Source organism: Semicossyphus pulcher, unplaced genomic scaffold (genome assembly GCF_022749685.1).
Source record: "Semicossyphus pulcher isolate SPU_LCO1_2020_fin unplaced genomic scaffold, fSemPul1.0.p SCAF_14, whole genome shotgun sequence".
NCBI lineage: Eukaryota > Metazoa > Chordata > Actinopteri > Labriformes > Labridae > Semicossyphus > Semicossyphus pulcher.
In genome coordinates this window covers 25021614-25047237 of record NW_027211648.1, presented here as the reverse complement: position 1 = coordinate 25047237, position 25624 = coordinate 25021614, and positions in this window count along the sequence as shown.

Genomic DNA, 25624 nt, shown 5'->3' with positions numbered 1-25624 from the left:
GAGAAGGTTTAAGTCAGTGTTGGGGAACAGCATACTTACCCATTTACCAGTGTATCATTATATATTTTTATCATTCTAATTGTTGTATCAGTGTTAACAATCTATCATTGTGTTAGGACAATCCCTGAACCTGCTGCAGTGAAACAGAGCATAGGAAAGACATAAAGGACTTATTGAAGCAAAATACCACTCTCCCTGAGCATCGTCTTGCAGGTGTAACTCTTCAGGAAAAAGTTGTGCTTCTTCTAAGAGCAAACTCCAAATTTCAACCAAATTTTGAATACTTTATTTCTGAGCTGACGGTTGACACTGCCCCACAGGGTTCAAAATACAGCAAAGCTGTAGCTCGATTCCCTTTAAAAACACAAACTCCCCATGAAGCCTCTTAGAAGTAATTTAGGGGTAGCTCTACTTTGATGTCAAAAGTCTTTTATAAACAAAAGGCTTTCTAAGTCCGCTGTGGCCCTCCATGCATGATGATGCATTCGAAGCACTGTCTTATACGTAGAGTGTAAATGGTAATTGCGGGAGCGCACTTAACAGATATCCAGACAGTGTTGCATGTGTGACGTCCACAGTTGGCTCCGGTTGTAACTCTTGATTTTCCTCTCTGACGGTCGCTTTCCTTTTTAGACTTTTGCCTTCATCTGAGCATCGAATTTGTTTCTTTTTCTTTGGATTTTCACTTATTTTTGAAGTTGTATCTGTAGTCATCCATCTTTTTTTTGTTTGTTCAGCCATAGTAGATTACTGTTTACTCACAACACTTGCAGAGACTGGAAAAGCAGCCGCTTAGCTCCGCCTACCCTCTCTGGCAGACCAACCACTGCTGGCTGATGGAAAACGCATCACTAACTGGGCGCTGCTTGTGATTTTTTCCATTAAAGTCGCACCAGGCACCCAGTCCATAATACTGCAAATGCAAAGGCTTTCATCAGTGGGCCATTATGTTTCCTCATTCGGCGATAGATAGTGACTTAACAGACATTTATTTACATGAAAATCTTTGAGATTATTACTTTAAGGCTAAATATTCTCTTAATGAACTCAAAAAAATGTAATGAATATTTTAGTTCATGCATTCACCTGCATGCATGTGTACATACCCTCCCATCCTTCACCCCCAAAAATGAGGGCTCCATGAAAAGCAACAGTGTAACAGTGTAAATCGAACACTGCTCCTCCGGGGGAATCTTTCAGTACCACAGCCAGATGAGAAATGTCCTCCTCCAGGGTTTAGGTTTTTATGATGTGTTCAGAATGCCTGCAGGTACACAGACCACCTCAACTGGCTCCATTCAATGCAAGAGAAACACAGATTTTTCTCTCTTCTTTCAACAGGAACACTGTAAAACACTTGGATTCATTCAAAAACTATTACCAATATCTTTTCCTAAATTTAAGAAACATTAATTTAATGTCTGATACAGAACAAATTCACCCTTAGTTTTATTATTACAATAAGTGCATACTACTTCCTCCACTGGCACTGGGAACTGGCATTGGATTGAATTGTAAAGTGTGAAATGCTCCAAAAACATGTAATCGCTTGGCTGAGTACATCTCATGTAGAACTATGTTAGTGTATTTAACCTTCATTAAAACAGCCACTTCCCCCCTGAACTTGATGATGGTATCAAGTAAAGGTCTTGGACATTTATGATGCAGCTGCAAAGTTGCCATAACTTGTCAAGCCGTGAAGAATTTTTGGCCTTCTGTCTCGCGTCCTGTTCATTAGTCTGCTGCTGGCCATGAGCTGTGGCTGCACAGATGAAGAGGGAGGGAGGCACTCTCTTGACAGCTGAGGCTGCTCTGGCAGCACAGAGAATAAGTTGACTGGAGCTCTGCTATTATATCTGCGCCCTCATCATGTACTGTATATAAAATCACCACTGTTACCGGTCCTTCCGCTGGTAGTTTTCCCTGCTGCATGAGCATGTCAGGGAAAAGAAGCCACAGCTCTTTTTACTTCTAGGGCCAGCGGTAAATTCTCTCCAGGCTTTCATTGTATATACTACTGTGTGTGTGTATAAAGATGTCACCGTATAGGCACTACTGATTACAGGAAAGAGCCAATGAAGCAGGATGGACAAAAATTTAAATGCTCATTTATTCCCCCCAAAAAGGACACTTTGATCCCTTGAAACAGGTTTGGGTTACCTTAATTATAATAATATTCAACAATAATCCAAAGAAATGGCAAATTACATGTCTATCTATGCCTTCTCTGGGCATCATTTGTCAGTGCCTTCAATAACTCAAATCACTGTGTCAAAATAACCAGCTTTTTACATGTTACCACATTATTCACATTAAGGTTGGAAAGTTAAAGGGGGGGTATTATGCTAATTCCAAGCTAACTCTGTGATACCTGAGGAGTACCTTAGCGTAATTTACAGTAAAAAAAAACCTCCTAATTATCCTCACACTGCCGCTCTGTGCAGGCCCTCATACAGCCTCTGCCTGAAACGACTCAGTCAGCTCTGTCCCTTTAAGAAACCCCGCCCCTACAAACCTGCTTTCTTCTGATTGGCCAGCTCTCTGAAGCCTGCTGAGGGCCAGATCTCAGTTTTAAGTCATGTTACAGAGTTGACGGCGAAGAGTAAAATGAATGTCTGGTCCTCTTTTGGAAAAGTAAACACTGATGTCTTTCCGTCACGGCAAAGAAACACTTTCTCTTCTTAAACATCTTGAGGAGCAGAGCCATTGAGCAGAGTGGTGGAGTGTAAAAACATTTCGGGGCAGACTGAGCTGCTGGGTGGGCGTGCCCTTGAACTGTGCCAGGGGCAGGAAGTTCTGCTGTGTCTCGGGCAGATGCCCAAATATAGGGTTCCTCCACTTTGTGACATCACATAGTGAAGTGTCTGGAGAAGTCTGTCTGAAAGCAAGCGTTCATCGCAGCCTGCAGACATTTTTAGCAGGGGCTTACTCCAACATAGTTTTACCTACAGATTTGAAACTTCACCCACGTTTGATTTTAATTGTAACATTGTATATATGTCTTAAAATGTAAAACAGCATACCGCCTCTATAAAATTATGTTTCAAAAAGATTATGTTGTATTGCTGTGTTCCAGGTTGAAAATCATTTAAGCACAGGGAATCTGAAGCATTAGCTACCATAAGACAACAGCTAAAATTAGCATTCAGTTACATTCGATCTTACATAAGCCTTTGATGGTGTTACACAATTGATAGAAATTGTGTCCTCCCTAGCATCCCTGGCTAACGGTAAAGGCAAGGAATTTGTGCCTTGAATGCTAACATAGTTGAATGCTAATGGCAAGATTTAGGTTAAGTCAGTACTTCATTAAGTCATTTTCTCAGCCCATCCAACCACCCTGAATCCCTCTCTCTGTGGAAGCTCTCATAACATCGTCTCAGTCATTATTCATGGCATGTTGAAGAGTCTAATTTTTTTCTGCCATCAGACATGTTTGTATTTCTCCTGTAATATTGATGAATTTCTGCTCTCACTAAAGGGTTTTCTGTTTCCAGGAAATATTTAAATGTCTATAAATTACCAATACCTCCAGACGGCTCTATTGCTGCTTCCTCTCATCTTCTTAAGCACCCTTCCTCTGGGCTTGGCAGCAGTTGTCTGATGCACATAGCGAGGTCACATGGGGAGTCGTTTTGGCAGCTCCTGACCTGCCATCCAAGCTTGCCAGTACTTTCCTGAGCCACTGGTACACGGTGCCAAACAGAGAAATGAAGCATGTTATCTGTAACTAATACAGTCCGTCTCTGTTGTGGGATTATCTGACATCTCTGACTGGGCTCTCTGCTGTCCGCTGTGTGGAATGCTGCTGATCCACCTGAAAGCCAACATGAGAGGCATAAAGCTGAAGTCAGAGCAGCTGTGAACCAGTTTGATATTTTAATCAACAGATAACAGCGTTGCACAAAACGCTGAGCTTCTTGGTGACTAACCAAGAATTGTTGAACCACCTGCAGTCAAAGAAACTGATGCCAATGAATATTCAGTTTGATTAATCTTATTCTCCTATGCTGCATGCTTAAATCTTAGATGTTAAGAGTGTAGAGTAAATGAAATGTTAATCACATTTGTTCTCATTTACTCCTTGATTTAAGGCTAAATTCTCCAAAGGCTCGCTTATGAATTAATTCATATTTTCATAGCCGATTTCAAGCATTGTTTTGTCCGCGAGTCAACACTTTCCCAGAGTCAGCTACACCAATAAAAGTAATATCTCCATGGATAATAAACAAACAGCAGCAGTTGTATCTTCTGGGCATGCAGTTGACAAAACTGCAGATCAGTGGGTGTCAATTTATTTACAAAACACATCTAAGTTTTAGCTCGGAGTCAAACAGAGCTTCCAAACTTACACTTTGTTTATGTGTGTGTTGTACAGAGTGGTGCCCTGGGGAAGGCTACGCCATCCTCTGTTATTTCTTGTTTGTGTGGCTGCTGTTCCAAGGCCGAGGACACGCTGGTGACAACACACAAGTTCATGACTTCCACAGTACCGTGTTTTATCTTTTCCCAACTCGGCTTACAAAGAACAAAAGAAAACATGGCTTAAAGTTTGAGTCTAAAGGAAAGTGTACATCTGTCAGAAATAGTGGACCCAAGTCTAATGATCACTACTGATACTGGTGTATTTATTGCATTAATAATATAAGATTGTAATCATCTTTATTGAGCACTTTTCAAAATCTGCTACATCAATTTATCTATCTAGGGGTGGATTTAAACACAGGTCAGCGTGACAGCGCAGCACAGTGGAAGTTTGCAGGCACTTTCTGCAAAGTGACACATCACTGGAGCCATATATCTTGGGAAACTGACCTTGAGTCAAGATAGATAACTGTTGTAAGTGATGCACAATTCACTGTGCTTTAAGCGGCTACAATCCATTCTTAATAAAAAAACAAAAACAAAGGTGTAGTAAGCAGTTTGTGCTTCTAGAAGGAGCTGTGTGTATTTACAAAAGGAAACCAATGAATTGAAACAAAATGTCTTGGATTTAACAAGGAGATATGACTTTAAAGGAAAATAGCAAAGGGTCCAGTGCTGAACCTTGAGGACAGGGGCAGATCCAGAGGAGGGCCAGGGGTGCCCTGGACCCCGCTTGAAATCTGATTGGCCAGCCCAAAATCCTTAACTATGATTGGCTATTTGCCTTGTCAGAGGCGGGACTTTTGTTTAAATAAACTTATGTGGCAACAGTCTGCGAGTAGCTTTCTTTGTATTTCAATGTGGCACATTTCCTTTAAATTGTTACTCTAGTCATACATCTTTTTAATCCTTAAAGGAATAATCTCGAAGATTTTCATGTAAATAAATGTCTGTTAAGTCACTATCTATCGCCGAATCTATTGTCACAATGGTGATTGAGCCTATGGCCCACTAATGAAAGCCTTTGCATTTGCAGTACATAGTATTTTTATGAACGCAGTTAGTGACGCGTTTTCCATCAGCCAGCAGTGGTTGGTCTGCCAGAGAGGGTAGGCGGAGCTAAGCGGCTGCTTTTCTGGTCTCTGCGAGTGTTCGAGTAAACAGTAATCTACTATGGCTGAACAAACAAAGAAAAAGATCGATGACTACAGATACAACTTCAACAATAAGTGAAAATTCAAAGAAAAAGAAACTAATTTGATGCTCAGATGAAGGCAAACAGTCTAAAAAGGAAAGTGACCATCAGCGAGGAAAATCAAGAGTTACAACAAAGGGAGCAAACCGTGGACGCAGTGGGTGGCGCTCAAAAGCACGAAACTGACATTTTCGAGATTGTATCTTTAAAAGAATTAAGCTTAGAAGAAAGGGTTAATTAAATGTTATTCATTCATGCATGCATGTGTTTGGACACATATTTCATGCCACTCCTGCATGAGTCAGTGCCCCAGTTGGGCCACCCCAGTAAAAAAAAATCTAGATCCGCCCCTGCTTGAGGAACACCTAAAATAGTGATACATTTTCTGTTTGCTATGTAGTATGCAATGTATGCGTCTTCACAAACATTTTCCTTCCAAGCAACTAAATTTAGCACAAGAACTTGTGTTCAAGAACTCCAGGACGTTAGAGAAAAAGGGGAGCTTTTAAATGGGCCTCTGGTTGTTAAGGAGTTCAGTAACAAGGATGAGCAGGGTAATCGTTACCCCTTTAGCAGGCTGAGGGCACAATACCGGATGAGAGGGAAGTATTAATGAGAGTGAACAGAGGGGGACCTATACTGTTAAAAAGGAGACCCATAATGAGTCGGGGAGTGAGAGTGTAGACTAGCCAACACCTTGGTTAAGTGGTGAGTACTCATTCATTGAAGGTATTTGGAGATACTGTCTAGGGAAACTCTTTAAAGCTGAGTGACTACAGGGGATCACAGGGCACAGGGAGAGCATGCTGAACAAGAGCCAGAACTCTGCTTGTGTAAAATGTTAATCATCATCGAGGTCCGCTTGTGTTAAGGACTTTTTAAAGTCTGTTGACATTAAAACAGAGGGATAAGCACAAGTGATGGTTTGAATTTATCGCGTCATTTAGACTATTTTGGTTACTCTCACATTTTCAATGACTGCTTGTGTCTTCTCTCCTGGCATGATTCTCCCATCATTTCATATCCTGCTTGTCCTTTCCTGTAAAGCAAATAATATTGATAATATGTACATTAGTATTTATTTAAGTGTAAGAGTACAAAGCTGTCGTAACAGGGAGCTTCATTACAGTGCTCTTTGGAAACTGTCTAGAACGGGAGTTGGAGACTGAGTTTGCCTCATGCCTGCTTGGTTTGACTTTTATTAACCTCCAGACAACTTTTATCGAATGACTCGCTTTAGGAGCTGTGCTTAATTTATTGAGACTTTACAAACAAAAATGTATCCAGGTAATGCACTGCTGCTCTTTATATGAATCATTATCAAGGACTAAATTCTTTTACTCAATTGGGTTTGGATCAAGTAGTGTAGGATTACACATAATCTGATGATCTATTTCTCTTGATCAATATTATTTGATGTTTTTCTCAGTGTTGTTGCCTGAAGCTGCGTGAAAATCCCACAGAGTGGCCTACAGGGGAATGTTAAGCCTGTGAACGACAACATGTATATCAGGAAATGTGTTCATCTGCTAATAGGTGCTGTAACATATTCTCTTTACATGAACTTCCCACAGGTATTGACTGTTTCAGCCTCTATATGCATATGAAACACCTAGAAATGGTCACTTTCCAAGCAAGTATCACGCTGAGAGATGTTGTAACAATAACTGATGAAAAATAAAGGGCGATGAAAAACGATTTCCTTGGAGAGTGGCTAAGGTGCAGTATGGAGGCGCTGCTGCTACAAGGTACAGTAAGTCAATTTTAATTAAAAGTTTCTGCCAAGCCATTTAAACCTGACGGAGGCAGATTTAATCACTAACCCTAAAACAGCGGCAAAGTGGTCAATAACGCCGGTGTGAGTTCTCACAAATCATTTCACAAGTGAGTAACAAGTTTCCAAGCAGACGCTCGTTTTCTTCAGTCTGTAATAGTTTGTATTTGCATCATGGGCACAGTTACCTTTATTAGTTTTAGTAAGCACTGGTTGAGTGATTAAGTTTCTGTACAAATGAAAATATATCTGATCGGGAAGGATATCGTCACACCAAATCTGAGAAATGGTCTGTAAGGGGAAGTGTTAGGGAATATGCTAAAGAAGTGAAAAGTAATCATTATTGTTAGTAACTAGGGGTCAAATAATGCTGTGTTATGTGAAGGGTTTGGTTCTAGTTACAAATCAACAAGTCGTCACACTCATCTCATCAAATACAGCCACTTTGTCTGCGGACTATATAACTCTGTAGCCCTCTAGCCTAAGTTTTGCATGTACAGGAGTCTGCAGTCGAGTAAGTAAAAATATATGCAACGCCTGGTTAGGCTGTTGCATTAAAGACCCCCTCCAGTGAAAATCAAGTGTTTGACCTTGTAAACAACCCCATGTGGTGTTCTTCATGTGCTACAAGACATATCAGGGACAACATCAGCAGTCATCACCATGGCTGGGCCTGTCTGCTTTTAAACTGCAGTGTACCAAGGACAGGCTGAACAACACGTTTTCAGACTGGCAGGTTTGAGACGTCACAAACCTAAGGAGCCAATCCCGTTAATGGACGGGGTGATGCTATGCATATCATTATGTGCAACCTATGGCAATCATTCGGCGATGCGCAATCAGCTGTAACGGTCATCGTAATTTTTGCAAACTCACTACTGACCACTAACGTTAACTTTACTACGGCTAACTACTACATTTCAAGGTAGCTAAGTGTCAACAAGTTGCCACTAAATGATGGCAGTGACTTGTTTTGTTTTCGCGACAGAGGGGGCGGTTGGACATTTGCAGAGTGGGCGGGGACTATGCAGATTGGGGAATTTTTGATGAGGGAGAGGGAGGAGATGCCTTGGGAGGATTTTATATTATATTATTTTATAAGGTAATTATTATTTTGCAGAAAAAACATATGAAACACAATTTATTATTTCAAGCAGAGCTCTTTATATGTCTTAAAAAAATGACTGGAGCTGGTCTTTGAAGCGCTCAAGTTAGTGATGACAATGACTTGCAAAATACAACAGTCAAGCAACATCTGTTAAAAATTCCAAAATAAGGCTCGCTAAAAACCTTTCAAGTTTCATGACTTTAATGGTTGCCATATTTGACTACTTTATTAGTTTCACACCAAGCAGACCTTTGGCTCTTAATACATCACCTGACTTCAATGGCTTTACAATTGTGATCACAACCAGTCAGGATATAAGACTAATAAGAGGGGGGCAACAGAAGAGAAACAATCAACAGTCTTGGACTCACAGATTGATAGACGATAGAGTCAAATAAAACTGAAAGCTCTGTGCGTCTATCCTCATTAATATCACACAGCTTTATATTCATTAAATGCCCCGGGGGAACAGAGGAGCCATACAGCCAGAGCATCAATTACTGCTTCAAACTGAAGATAGATTTATTAAGGAAGACAAAATGGATGCAGATCTGAAGATCGCTGCTTTCACACCAGCAGACGACAGACGTCACCATGTGTTAAAGTCACAATGGCTGAATGGTGGGGCGAAGTCGTTCTGTCACTGAACCGGCAGCGTAGGTAGTAACAGAGGAAAAACAGTGTCTGCTTCAACGGTGGAGCCGGCTGGATGGAACAGCACCGTCTGGGTGTTTGTGAAGCACGGCGTTTGTTTACATGTCACACCTCTTTTACACTGGCAACGCTAAAACTCTGTGTAAAATCACACACTGGGACGGCAATATGACGGTGCTGTTTGGTTCAGTAAAGATGGAGTAACAGCAGAGCTTTGTACGATCTGTTGGGTGGTTGTGACCATGGTATCCAAGAGTACAAGAGTTATCCCCCCAGGATTTTTTTGTTTAGTTTCCACATTTCCATAATATTAATATTCAAAAAGACGCACATTTAGAACATGGTTTCTGCCCCTCTACTTGGTTTCGTTTTGGTCAGTTGCTTACTGTTTGCTATCTTCGAACAGAAATTAAGTATGCCTTTTCCTGTAGTAGCAAATAGGATAGCTTCCAATGGGGAAAACACCCAAAGCATGTTTCCATAATTATTCTGATTAGAATAATAACTAATGCTGTACTCGAAAAAATGACAGATGAGTGCTATGGACTCTTAAGTTAGTGAAGTTAATTCATATTTTTGACGATTCGTCTCAAAATAACTCATAACTCACGCATTTACACAGAAAAGTCTAATGTGAATAAAATCATAGAAATAAAGGTACAATATAAATTTTAATTACAACAGCAGAAGTAAAAGGAGAAATCAGTGACTTGTTAAACTCAGACATGAATTTGTTCTCTCAAATTTCCCCCATCTCCTCCTTCTCCTTCATTAAAAATTTGCCAGTCTGCATAGTCCCCGCCCACTATGCAGATTTCCAACTGCCCCTCCGTCGCGAAATCAAAACACGTCTCTGCCATCACCCAACCTGCAGCTCATTCCCCCATCAGGCTTTTAACATCGCCAGTTCAGCCATGTTTTAACGTTACTCTGTACCAGAGCTTCAAGCCTGATTCCTGTTTCTGGATCTCTCTCATCTGTGCCCGCCTGCCTGTATTCCTGTTAGCTTAAAATAACTTATTTTGTGAATAAATGAAGTAAACAAGTAGGCAGCACTGATTCAGACATGATTCAAATGCTAAGTATTGAGTGTAGTGAGACAGTGCACAGGGCAGACAGAAGGGAGGTGACATGTACTGGATCATTGTTCTAATAGTGACACTACAGGTGAGAGGAAACAGAAGAAGCACAAAAGGTCGACAGCTACTGCAAGGCTGAGAAGACTTGCTAAAGGAGGCCGGGAAGGACATGCTGGGGAGCCAGCTCTACATGACTCACCATTCATAACTGTGTTACAGGGTTCACTCAAGGACTTGAAGGCTATGATGTCGAATGGTTGTTACAATACAGGGACGAGCTGGAAACAAAATTTGGTCCTGGAAATGTTTGTACGGACCTCCTTTTATTCTGCTGGAATCACTCATCTTTTCCTCCTCCCTTTCATTAGTTGAACTGTTTAACTTAATGTTATCACTGATGCAGATAGTAGTATACTTTGCTTGGAAATGGCATCATCAATGGTAACATTTTTAATAATATAAATGTTACAACTTTTTTCAGCATCAGTCTCAAGCCCTTTTTTGGTCCTTTATTATCTGTATTATTTACATTTTCATTCAACTCAGCTCTTTCTGTTTTGATTTCATTTGACTCTCATTTGAGCTTTGACATTACGTGGTCGATACGATTGAAAGGGAGCAGGCAGGTGACAACAGTCTGTACCCATGCAGCTGCCCTTACAGTACAGGCAGCCTAATAACAATTTAAAACCCTAATTAGATGGGCAATTCTCACCTCAAGTGGGGCGCTGGCCACAGCAACTGTTTTCTCACATAGCTAATGGTGCCCTTGTGACCAACTAGTTGGACAGACTCATCTGATCATTCCAGAATTTCCAGAGTGCCAGCCTGAGCCTGTATACAAGCTGTGTCCAAATCCAGCGGCCGCAGCCTTTGAAGGCTGTAGTTGAAGGCCGATTACGTCACAGCAGGGCGTCAAAGGCTGTCCCAATTCAAAGGCTCCTTCAGATGCAACCAACAAATGCGTCCTCCATTTCCCGGGCTGCAAAGGATGCACCCGATTGATCCTTCGCGGCCCATCGTATCCCAAGATGCATTGTGCGCTTATTCAAACGAAATGGCGGACTTTTAAACGGCCAACTCAATCGAATAGCAAGTGTTACATATGTTTAAGAAAACGAAAGGACCCTTGAAACAAATTATCTTTAAAATAATAAGTTAAGTTACACAACATCAGTTATGCTAGCTAGTTAGCCAACTAGCTACCTGTTGCTAGGCGACAGGAGCAGCATTTGGTGACGCAGGCTACGAATGGATTGGATCGTGGATTGGGACACAGCTACAGTATGTGTTTATACATCCATCCATTCATTATCTTATCTATAGCGCTTATCCCGTTCTGGGTTGTCGGGGGGGACTGGAGCCTATCCCAGCTGTCATTGGGTGAGACTCAGGGTAGAACCCTAGACTGGTTGCCAATCAATCACTTGGCTGACACATAGAGACAGACAACCTTTCACACTGCCATTCACAACTACAGGCGATTTAGAGTCACCAATGAACCTAACGAGCATGTCTTTGGACTGTGGGAGGAACCCGGAGGAACCAACGCATGCACAGGGAGAACATCCAGACCCCTCGCTGGAAGTAGGAACCTTCTAGCTGTGAGGCGACAGCGCCCTTCAAAACTAGAGTAGACTTCACTGTAGCTTCCATTCTTCAGTGTGGAATAGAACTTTAACAATCCACTATGTTGGATGAGCCGAGTTAATTGTTAAAAAAGGTTTAATAGCAACAATTTGTGGGTTTACTTAGGACGAACAATTTATCTTCTGTCCTGCAGTTTGAAATCTCCGCAGCACAGTTAGCAGCACTCCACTGAGGTTGATAATGCATCAGTGAACCACTGCCACGAAAGATTCACAACGAGCCTCAGAGCTTCCTTGTTCTTTATATGTCAGAAAATGGTTTCCTTTTCCTGTGAAAAAAAAAGCTCAAAAGTTGCCATATATAGTTTAGATTCTATCACAGTAAAGGTTTGTACAGTGAAACTGGCGGCCATGATTACTCTTCACTTCTCCAGCACCTGTTATCTCCCACTCCACGACCAGCGACCCTCGCATGGTCCTCCACCAGTAGTGGTGTTATCCCACCAGATAAGGTCCCCTGTCAGTCACGGTAACCCCTGGGACATTGTGACATTTGGTGAGTGGAACAATGTCACAGCTGCTTACGTGACCTTTCACAAAGGCTCCTGCAATACGGCGGCGGAGGAACCACCGAGTCAATCACAGCTGCATATATGGACAAGATCTCTAACAAGAACTCAATTTGTGCTCTTGACTAAAGGTGTAATGATTTTGTAAGTGTGATTTTCTGTCATTTACCACCTGCTGACTGTCTTGCACATCGTCATCTTAAAAAAAAAAAGAATGTGTTAGACGGGTGAGTGCAGGTGTTATAATGAAATGAATGTTAAATGAACATCTTGTTTTACACCTGCAAAACGTCCACCCTGTGTTTCCATTTTACGTCTTTTTAGAGGGGCAGGTTGATATGAGCCTCTAATTGCACAACACAAGTGAGCAGAAAAAACAATGCATTCCTGGAAATGATCATCACCATCAAAGAAGCGTAAGAATCCATGACAAGAATCCCTTTGTTAACACTGCCACCCGGTGCACAGGGAAATTGTTACATGCATTTTCCTGCAGTTTTACACTACATCCACGACCGACGTGGTAAAACATAGATAATGCTGTTTCACAAAGCTAAGTCACTTTATTCATTCTCATTCTTCAAGTACCCTCATTAGCCAAAGAAAAATGCATATAAGTAAACAGTGTTTTAACTGCATTTATCTAATCAAGCCCACTCTTAGTTTGCCAGCATTTTGAGTCCAGCAGTTTACAGACCTTGAATGCTAATGGTATTATTGAGATGCAGAGCATGCCAGCGCTGTGCACTGTGCAGCCTTCATGCAGGGAGAGAGTACAAAGCCCAGAGATGTATGCACATGTTCTGGACTAATAGTACTACACAACACAAGCACACAATTTGCCTTTAAAGATGTGAGCGCATCTTTAAGCTTACAGATCTGGTCCTTATACGCTGATTCCTCGTTCACTCTGCTCTGAATACCAATAACGCTGACCTGTTTGCCCTTCCCTTTCCCTGGTATTTATTTGTATTATTGCTCGTTATCTAACAGGGAACTGATTGAACTTGTTCCTGTTAATCGTCACTTTTCATCCAATCATCACTCTGACACTAAGGCAATCTAAAAATTCAAGCTCTCACGTCATTGCAGATCTTTGATTGTGTTATCTATATGCAAATGACCCGTGAAACTCAGCGGTGGCTCAGTACATAGCAGACTTTAGCTGGGAACACTGTACCAGCAGACCTGTATAACTCTACATCATCTAATAAAAAAGCAAGTCACAAATTCAATAAGTTATAAAGAAGCTTTCTCAGCTCAGATTTTTATTTATTTGCAGCAACTTCGCACCACTGTAATAACCATTTTTAGTGTGGCTGTGTGTATGAGTGTGTTTCCAGTTGCCTAGCTGTAAATGCCCTGCTCTCTTTAGAGGTTGTATGATTCACCATGCAATCTAAGTGCCCATGCAGTATATATTAATGCACAGCATGCAAATTCCCCACATGATAGCAACACATGATGGTCTCTCACACAAGGATGATATGAGTACTATTTGAGAGATAACTTAATAGAGATATAGAGATAACTTGGTTTTGAACCACAAGCATATAATGGTAATAATATAATATTTTCAACATTAATGTAACCACGGCTTAGAATCATGAGATGTAACGACGTCTCTCTCTCTCTCTCTCTCTTATTAATGCAGTTCATTAACTCTGTATCTTCTGGTCCAATTAACGTTACTAACCATATATCTTCCCGGGAGTTCTTATGCTCCCTTGTCTTGTAGGTTTCTGGGGAATTGTTGCTGCAGACCACCTGCTGCTGTGGACCTGCTCGACTGCAACAACTATCTTCCCCATAGTATCATTATTGTTGCTGCTAATGCTAATTGTAGACCTGTTGACTTCAACAGCCTTTATCATTACTATGCTGTTATTGCTAATTCATTATTATAAGCCTGTTATCATTAGTACTTCTCTCGCTAATTTATTATTTGCTAATCTTCACACTAGTGTACCACTATTATTGGCATTGTAACCACAAGTATGTATTACCTGTTGTTGTTGTTGTAACAATAACATATGTTGTTGTTGCTCTCTTTGCCTGTCTCTATCCTGCATCTCCTTCTATCCCATTTTTCGGCCCATCCAGTAGGGGCAGATGTTCAACATGAGTCTGGTTCTGCTCGAGGTTTCTGCCTGTTAAAAGGAAGTTTTTCCTTGCCAATGTGCCGAATGTTGCGAAGTGCTACTCATGGTGATTCATGTTGGGCCTCTCTTTAAATAACATAACAAAGAGTCGGTCTAGACCTGTTTTTTTTGTAAAGTGTCTCGAGATAGCTTTAGTTATGATTTGGTGCTACGCAAATAAAATTTGATTTGATTTGATTTGATAATGTTTTACTAATGCATGACTTATGAGAACTTAATGTGTTTTCATGCAGGATGTATCATAGACCCCTGTTGTTCACGAACAAATGATCGAGTCCTTTTGACACGAATAGATCATCAGTTAAAGGTGACATATGCAATCAATTTTGTATTATTCTAATGAAGTTTGTTTCATTTGAAAAACTTCCCCCAAGTTGAGGAGCAGCCACACTGCACTGACACTCCACAGTTGTAGAAAACATGGCTGTAAGCTCAAATCTTGACAATGACTTGACTACAAGCTAGTGTGAGAAGGCAGCCTGAGGTGAATGACGGTGAATGACGATTGGCTGTTCTGAATGACCCATTTCATAGGCGACCTTTTTAAACATGTCATTCTGGAAAAACAGAATTATGCAGTATTCACTTTTTCACTGTGAACAATAAACAACCAAAAATGTGAAACGAATGCAAAATATGAGAATATCCATGTAAAAGATATGGCCCCTTTAATGAACGTTAATTTTAAAGTTACTTCATAAATAAATTGATGGATTTCAGTTATTGGGCCCTTTTTACACCATCTAAGGTACACAGTGTAAAGTGCAAGTTGCTAAATGATCTAGGGCATGTCCGGCCCACTTTTGCTTCTTAAGCGGTGTGCAATCTGTGGATAGTGAGGCACAAAGAGGTTGGCTTAAGTCCCTTGATAATTCATTGGTGTGTTTTGGGTGTAACATGAATCAAACCAATCAGAGTTTCAGCTCTCATTCCCTTTAAGAGCCAGGTGAGCTATTAAAAAGCGTGGGCCCTGAGCGTGAAAATGTCGACTATGTTGTGTGGAAAATAGCAATGACAATCGCATTGCGTGCCATGCTTTGGGCCAGGTGTACGATAGGACCCTTTAAGTTTATTTATGTAACTATATGTTTTTATGTTTGGTATACAAATTTTTGTTTTTAAATCAACCTGATTATCAGATGCAAAGATTTCTTTTTTTTTTATTAATTCATGACGTACTCTCCATTTTCAGTTATTTCATTCTTTAATACATTCAAACTGTTATAACTGTTATTTATTTAGATTTTTTTGTGTGTTATTGTTGTGTGTCTTTTCTGCTGTGTGGCTTTGGTCATCTCCCTGTATACTCTGTCAAGCTATGTCCCTCCTGTGCAGCACTGTCTTCGCACAATAAAATATAAAATAAAAAAATACTGAAATATAAAAGATTTGTATTTCTATGAGAGGCTTTCACAAAGGATGTGACAATAAATGGGTCTGAAGTTAACCTTCATGAAATCCTGCTAATTTGATCACACATCACTTAGACTGATGATCTTATAAGGTCAAGGTCAGGTTATCGTCATGTGTTAATAGTGAAAAGATTTTATGATACATCCTGCAACAATTCACGTATTCAATCATCATCAGTCATGAATTAGTTAAGCGTTCCTTAATAGGACAATGGGACTAAAACTCTGTTGGAGTGGAGAGAAAGGATGGCTGTTATTTCTCACTTTTTAAAATAACAACAGACCTAAGTTTTGTTATTGAAGTTTTTTTAATTGTTTTTCCATTTTGACATCACTCAAAAGGACAAATAACATGTACTGTATTGTACATAGTCCTTAAGTGCAATAATTGACACATATTTAAAAAATACAAAACAAAACAACTTTATATACAAATGACAACAAAGCAGTAGAAAGATATCTGTATAAGGCAGTCAGTCAGAACAACCCAGTCACCCCAATGTTCCTCTGTGTTTATGGAGAACAGTACAAAACAGTGAATATTCCTGCTGCTCCCTATTTTATCATAAAGAGATGTTGAATAAAAGGCTGAAGTTGAATGACGCATTGAAGAGAACATTAAAGTTAGCATTTAATTTATTCAGTGTTTCTCAAAATTGACATATTGACTTGTATGAGTATTAGGGCCACATTGAGAGAAAAAAAAATCTCAAAAAAGATTTCGAGAATAAAGTCATAATAATATGAGAATAATGTCATAATATTACGAGAAAAAAGTCATACTATTAAGAGAATAAAGTCATAATAATAGGCTATGGTTAGCCGGTATCGTATTTTGAAGGGTAATATCAGAAGAGCTAAAATGATTAAGATCACGAGTCATTTTCAAATAAAATCACTTTTTCCTGATAGTTATGACAAAGTGGTGCTGATGTTCCGAAAGATTAAATATTTCGTATTTGTGAACCTATACTGATGTATTGATATATAACTGTTTAGTGTGCTTGCACATTACTAGGCAGGAGATTTCACATGTGAGTGAGTACATGTATGCTATGCTTCAATGCTACCGAGTGTGTTCAATAAATACAGCTCTGGCTCAAGCTCATTTACAAGCCTGTGCAATCATTTACAAGCAGAACTTCACAAGATGTTCACTGTGAAGTTATACTTCACATGCTCCTTTTAGTGCAGGCGGCTGGCTGCTCTTCTCATATGTACAATATTTAGGATAACAGTCTAAAATGACAACTTTATTCTTTTAAAATAACGACTTTATTCTTGTTACTACGACTTCATTCTCGTAACATAACGACTTTATTCTCATATTTTTATGACTTTATTTTCGTAATATTCCGACTTTCTTCTCTTATGACTTTATTCTCGTAAATTAAGTCTTTTTTCTCATAATCCTTTTTTTTTTCTTGTTAATGTGGCCCTAATACTCCTTCCTAACATTGTGTTAGCTGTCCACTGTAATGGGAAAAAATGCTACTGCAAACATTAAAGCCATCTCTTGAAGTGACATGATTTTTTTTGTTAATCTTGCAATAGAAGGCAGAAATATGAATTCAGAAAAGAATGAAAAAAAAAATCTTAACCTCACCCTCTTTTTAATTCCCCACAATTTCTGGGCAACAACTGTCGCACTCTCATCTTCTCCTCTAATCTGCCTGTTTCTGATGCTCGCTGGAAAACAATCTAATAATCAAGTCATTTACATAAATATCAACACATGGGGTAACCACTGTGAATGTTCCCAAGCAATCAGCAGAAATGAACATCACAGGGCTCAGTGTGAGCAGCATTGTTAAGAGATGAAAGAGTGCGAGGGCCTGAGGGCAGCTGAAAACACAACAAGAAGCAGCTGATCTACAGTAGATGAAAGACAGTTCATATATGGAGGGAGGAAGAAGATTCCTCTTGTGAATACATCCACATACGGTCTATTAATATTATAAGACAGATATACTTTGAGAAAAAAGTAAAGTATTATGATTTTAAAAGCCTCCTCCTTCCTATTCACTCATTTGATTCATATAGAACATCATGCTACGCACATTTTAGCACATGATTGCTGTACTGAGGAAAAAACAGGTCTATTTTTTCGAGAATCAGGAAAGTAGTGGTTAAAATGTTGTTTTATGAAGGTCTTTAATCTTTTCCATCCTCCAGGTGTACAGATGTTCTACAGACTGGTATCAGGCGGGTTTCAACAGTAAATCTTTACTTATGCTCAGTTTGAATGGAATAATTCACAACATAAAACACTCCCTGAGGTCCCCGAACTCTCCCAATCAAGAGCATAATTAAACTTTGTTTTACCTGTTTTAGATAATATGGTCTTCATGCTTCGGATTATACTCTAATTTTATACGTTCATAATTGTTTTTGATGGGGTTTTTTTGCATTTGTTCCATCTGTAATGGGTAAGAAGGGTAAAATAAATGAAAAATATGAAGTCTGAAATGCTTTATAAGGAATAATTTGTTTTTTCTTTCAATTAATCTTTAGAACCTCCTCTGTCATAAAAAAAAAGCTTGATAATAAATTACAAAAATTGAGTTTACTATATAAAACATTCCAAGGTACAGAAATAAGAGACCACCACAATCGTTTTTCTCTGATTCTACTATCTAAAGGTTTGTGTATGTTTAACATGGACTTTTGTTTTATTATAAGCAACATTTCTCCTACTTCCAAATCAAATATTCTCATTTAGGTCTTTTATTTGCAGAAAATGACGACTGCTTAAGAAAACCAAAAGATGCAAAAAATATGTTTTTCAGAACATGAATAACGCAAAGAAAATGTTCATGTTTAAACAACAGAATACAAATGTTTCAACTCAGGAAGAGTTCAGAGATATGTATTTGGTGGAATAACCTGGCTTTCATGCATCTCTGCATGCTCTCCTCCAGTCTGTCACAGCGCTGTTGGGTGACGTGAGGCCAAAATTTGTATTGGTCTCTTTCCCGGAGCTGTAATATTATAACAAGAGGTAGATATAAAGAAAGATGTAAAAAGTAGATAAGAAACAAAAAAGCAACTGATTTTGACTTTGTTTGAGTCTTTTTGCTAAACGTGTTTTAGTCCAAAATCAGTGATAACGTTTGTGTCTCATTTTTGAGACACTTTTTAAATGTGCCTGTCGTCAAAGCATCCTGAGGTTATTGTCATCTTTGCTTTGTACTGTTACCACATCACTGAAAGCAAGATGCTTCTCATGAAGAAGTACAACAGCTTAAGAAGCTAAATCACCTTCTGAAAAAGCAACATTTTGGGCAACAGAGGAAGTTATTACAAAATAATGAGCTACAGTGTGTAGTAGATTTTTCTATTCAATTTAAGTTAAGTCCCTTTTTATCTTTAAAAATGTTGAAAACTATGATGAGAAATTTTTGCTGACAAAGTTAAAGCTTGTTAAAACATGTTAACAGAGAGGGCCTTCTTGTTTTCCCAGATTTCTTGTACTCGCTGTGGAGTAGTCGGCTGGCTGCAATCTGCAACCTCACCACAAGATGGCACTAAATCCCACTGCTCATTTAATTTGTCAGTTTGGAACATCTTGGTATTATATTGACTGATAAACCATATATAATGGCATCAATTTGACCTAATTGTAAAAACAAATGCATCTGTGCTGTGAAGGGCAAATGCTTTCGTCTGATATAAAACAGTGATGCAGGCATGCAGACATTTTTCAGAGAACCCTTTTGCCAAAATTTCCTAATGCCTGCCATGCACACCCCTCCCATTAGGCCATATTTTCTGCATCTGCATCAGTGCAGCCCAGCTGGAGCTCACCTTCAGGTTAGAGCCATTTGACACAGACAGTTATCAGATCGTACTATCAGGGAGCTGCCATGTCCGGACCAGCACTGGGCTCGCTCAGGGCCTGATAAGAGTCTTCCATGGCAGCTGGTGGGTCATGTGTTTCCTCAGCCCCGCCGGACCAGAGAGTTGAGTGGCTGCAAGCCAGTCAGAGGAGTCAGGCTGTGCAAATATGATAAAGAGAGACACTGTGGACTTGTGTATTTGCTTTGCTCTCTGATTTTGTGTAATGGATGGAATCTGCGCCAGCTCAGCAAGATGGAGAGAGTTTCAGATAGTGATACTTTGGTTTGCTATTGTGTCAGAGATGTCCCGCAGCAACAGCTGCTGCCATCTCAAAGAACTCATTGGAGCAGGAGTGCAGTTTTTTTTTTTTACGCTACTTAATGCTACATTATATCCACATAAAAAAAAGACCAGTCTCAACAGATAAAGTTGCAATTGCTTAATATTGCTAAATGGTCTGGACATTTAAATGTCTGCCCTTGATGTACCAATACTCTGGAAACTCTGAGCTGCTTCTTATTGTGCTCCTATTAGTCACTCAAATCCTGCAACACTGGAGCTCATACGGGTCATTTTGGAAAGAGATGAGAACATGTGTTTGGGATTTGTATTGGAGAGCCTGTAGCTCTGTAGATCATTGTAACCTAATAATAATAGCATACATCATTGGACAATTACATGAACATCCATCCATTTAATCGTGAACTTTGTTTAACCTCCAGAACAGTAGCCTCCTTACTGCGTGTAACTTAGCTCTCTTTGTTTCCTGTGGGTGTCTTGGTGTCATCTGTACCTTCACTGTGTTTGTTTTGCCGGCGTGGGTGCTGTCCTACGTGAACCGATGTGAACCAGTCAGAAATCAGACAACAGATGCAATTGTTGGAACTCTGACATCCATTGAAGAGCTGGAGAGCGAGACAAATGTTGATTTCCCCTCCTAACAGGCTGTGCAAACATGGAATAACAATGTGGAGCAGGCAATTAAGAGAGGAACTCATTCAGCAAATATCACTTTAGCTCCATCTCATTAACAGAGAAATAAACCAAAATAATGAACAACATTAATACATCATTCAACTCCTCATTTACCTCCAATGATTAACGTGCCTCATTCCACATTTTTTATTGCAACTAGATGAGATGATAATTGCACTGTAAACTTTCTCTGTAACAGCCACAGTGACAAAAGGTAGATGTGTGTGTTTCTTCAGCTGAGAGAAGGAGCCCACACATTTATTTTCATCTCTTTAAACACCTGGTGCACCGGCAGTGTGTGTTTAACATCCACCCTCCGTCGACGCCTACGAAGAAATGAAAACTCAGGAGGGATTGCAGTCTCTTGCTAAATAATCAGAATATGCTTGTAAATGTGCACTACATATCAATATACATGTCTTGACATTTCTGCAGTTGTTTTACCTGTGTTTCTTCACCACACATCCACACACACGAAAATAATGCAAATTAATCCTGTTACATGTTCTGTTTTTAACTCAGTAGTTGTTTTATGAGGAGCAATCTAATTATGGATGCTTTTTATATACACTGAACAAAAATATAAACGCAACACTTTTGTTTTTGCTCCCATTTTTGATGAGCTGAACTCAAAGATCTAAGACTTTTTCTATGTACACAAAAGGCCTATTTCTCTCTAATGTTATTCAGAAATTTGTCTAAATCTGTGTTAGTGAGCACTTCTCCTTTGCCGAGATAATCCATCCACCTCACAGGTGTGGCATATCAAGATGCTGATTAGACAGCATGATTATTGCACAGGTGTGCCTTAGGCTGGCCACAATAAAAGGCCACTCTAAAATGTGCAGTTTTATCACACAGCACAATGCCACAGATGTCGCAAGTTTTGAGGGAGCGTGCATTTGGCATGCTGACTGCAGGAGTGTCCACCAGAGCTGTTGCCTGTGAATTGAATGTTCATTTCTCTACCATTAGCCGTCTCCAAAGGTGTTTCAGAGAATTTGGCAGTACATCCAACTGGCATCACAAACGCAGACCACGTGTAACCACACCAGCCCAGGACCTCCACATCCAGCATCTTCACCTCCAAGATCGTCTGAGACCAGCCATCCAGACAGCTGCTGCAACAATCGGTTTGCATAACCAAAGAATTTCTGCACAAACTGTCAGAAACCGTCTCAGGGAAGCTCATCTGCGTGCTCATCGTCCTCATCAGGGTCTCGACCTGACTGCAGTTCGTCGTCTTAACCAACTTGAGTGGGCAAATGCTCACATTCGATGGGGTCTGGCACTTTGGAGAGGTGTCCTCTTCATGGATGAATCCCGGTTTTCACTGTACAGGGCAGATGGCAGACGTATGGCGTCGTGTGGGTGAGCGGTTTGCTGATGTCCACATTGTGAATCGAGTGGTTCATGGTGGCGGTGCGGTTATGGTATGGGCAGGCGTATGTTATGGACAACGAACACAGGTGCATTTTATTGATGGCACTTTGAATGCACAGAGATACCGTGACGAGATCCTGAGGCCCATTGTTGTACCATCACACCAGATTCTGACTGGTTTTCTGACCCCCCCTGACCCCCCCAATACAGTAAAACTGCACATTTTAGAGTGGCCTCTTATTGTGGCCAGCCTAAGGCACACCTGTGCAATAATCATGCTGTCTAATCAGCATCTTGATATGCCACACCTGTGAGGTGGATGGATTATCTCGGCAAAGGAGAAGTGCTCACTAACACAGATTTAGACAAATTTGTGAACAATATTTGAGAGAAATAGGCCTTTTGTGTACATAGAAAAAGTCTTAGATCTTTGAGTTCAGCTCATGAAAAATGGGAGCAAAAACAAAAGTGATGCATTTATATTTTTGTTCAGTGTAGTTAGTTCTTATCATGCTGATTTATGTCCATGTGTTCAATTTTCTCACAAGTTTATTTTTAATTAGTTATTTGATGCTGTAAAAAGGGGGTGTGATGTCATGATTGACAGCTCTGTTGACAAATCGGGCTCCTGCAGCGTTCTGTTTCATAGTAGCAGGGTAGAGGAGGAACGGCGAGAGGAGACATAACTAACACTGCAGTTATTGAACTTTCCATAACCATGAATATCTGCTTCAAACCAACACAAGAAGCTGTTATGCTGTTAAATACGCCGACGTGCCGGATCTTTGACGTCTTTTTTCAGTAAGTCAAATGTGTGTTGTGGTTGGCAGAAGGGGCAGGACATCATTACAGCCGTTCCACCTGCCAATCTCTGCTGCGCAGGCGTCTCCAGCATAAGATGGCACTGCCCACCTCAGGTTTTTTTGCCTTCAAATAAGTACAATGACAGGTGATGGAGACTCATCATCTATCTTCATATACAGTCATTGGACTATATACCGCTTATAATTACTAAATATATAGTAAAGGTTAAATTTTACCGGCGCATTTCTTCCCCTAAGCTTTTAAGATCACACTCAGTCACTATATAATCTAACAGCAGCAATGACCATGTCCTGTTGTTGCATGAATACACTTTTTTATTTAAAACCATATTCATATTAAACATGCAGAGCTGTTTAGAGCTCAGTATGCACACACTGTTCTGTACTTCAGTGGCTAAAGTGTCTTCAAACATTACAGTGGTCTGTGAGTTCCTTGAAAAACTTCCTGTTCTTATACTGTTAAAGCCAGTGAGCAGTGATGTCACGCCGAGGGCAAAAATGTTCTGTGAATGCTGTGTGTGATCAAAACTCTTTCCTCACAGCTGACTGCAGCAGAGGGCATGCACAGTATGCCGCCTCATCTGAGGGGGCAGCTGTACGGCCTTCACAGCAGGTTTTTATATTCTCCCAAAGCTGCTCACAAGTTTTCCCCCTGATATCATAGAGAGATACAGATACCTTTGTTCTGGTCTCCACTATTTTACCACAACAGAAATTTAATTGCAAATTCATTCCTGGAGCTTAACTGTATTAAAATAAATTAAACTACACACCCTTTTCGGTACCTGTGAATAAAAGTATACTACAGTACAGATTTTGACTGCATTGTGACCTGTAATATATGATAAAACTCTTATAACTTTTTAGTAGCCCATGAAAAAAACAAATCAAATAATTTGGCTCAATTCAGCAAGTCTGTCGCTGTTTTTCTTTCTCGTCTGTTAGGCTTTTTTTAGTACTTTCTTTCACACCTCTCACGGCAACGGTGGCCAAGGCTCGCAGGTATTATAGTATTTTGAGACATCCGTAATGCCAACATAACAAACCTGATTTCTTGATGAACGATGAATTAAACACTTAAAAATGGCATTTTACAGCATGAGAAAATCCTTTTTTCCGCTTTAGGGGGAAATTCATGTAAAAAATAAAATGATATAGAATTCTTATGTGTAAGAAAACAGCTCCAGCTTTTCTGTTTTTTAAGCTGTATTAACTAATTTAGTTGACATTTTTCTGGGGAAAATTGTTGCCATTAAAACACATTGGCTGGATGGATACGGCACGATTAAGCTGTAATAACTGCACATGCAGTGGGAGGAATGGATAGTATACAGGAAGACCATCAGCTCATTTCAGCCCTGGAGCTCTTTAGTTATTTAATCCAGCCAGTTTTGTAACAGACGAGCTATGTGGCAAAATACATTTTGGATGAAACCTCAAAGAGGAGATTCCGCCTCGCAGGCTGTGATGGTTTAGGGACATTTTTAGAAATATAAGCGACAGTCTGTGGGTCGTTCATGAGGCGTTGAGTCCACTAGTTTCAGACTGACATGTTTTAAAAACTATTGGATGGACTCCCCTGTTTTTGGTTCAGATATCTGGTGCCATCTGGATGAAATGAGAAAACAAGTGCCATCATAAAGTCAGAATTCTACTCTGTGTCAGATCCTACTTTGATTTATGATCACATACTTGCACGACTGACATCCCCATCATCCTCAGCCAGCCTATAGACAGCTGGGATAGGTTCCAGTCCCCCGCAACCCTGAACAGGATAAGCAGTAGATGATGGATGGATGGATGGAGGGATGGATGGATGGAGGGATGGATGTTCGCCAACAAACACACAAAACTTAGATGAATATGGCAGACTTTGAACCTGCTCAACAGCCTGCTGACAGCGGTCGCATTGTCACCTTATTTCTTCTTCCCCTCGGATCAGAAGAAGCTCTCTCAACTTGCTGTCTCGCCAGTGTTGCTGCATCTTGCACGAAACAAACAAATTCACAGTTGTATATTGTTCTTCTGTATATACACGACAGCGGCCGGAACTTCAATGCGCGTCAATGCCGGAAAGGGAGCGGAGATTAATGTGTCGACCCGGGTTTTGTGTTCCCATCAATGCTGATCGGAGCCATGGCTATAATTACTACTACTGCAAAGTTATTTGACCCAGGTCTGAATGCCAATTGTAAGCAAAAAAGGCAGGAGTTAGTGGGTGTTAGAGGGTTTTTTGACCAATGAGAAAGGGACAACAGAGGTGGTATCATGACTGTAGTCTTTGTCAAACATGTTTAAAAATACAAAAATAATCAATTTATATCACATAAATGACATGTTAATGTAAACTTACATTGAATAGATTTCACATTTTATCCATGAGTGCATTAACAAAAGTTATCATTGTGTAAGATTGTGTCTTTGTTAAACTGTGAAGAGTAATTTTCCCATCTCTCCAAACAACGAACCAATAACTGATCCCAGTGGAAGTCTTTAAGAAATAGAAACGACTCCAAATTGGAAAAAGGTTGAATATTATACAAACAGGGGGCAAAGCAGCCTCCCACACTCGTTATTTCATCTGTATTCAGCCTTAGATTTTTTGGAGGTTACAGGCAAGTAGTGAAGGCCAGTGAGGTGCACTCATGAGTAAAGAAACTGTAAGTGTTTGCTTGGCCAGAGAACACTGGTGGAG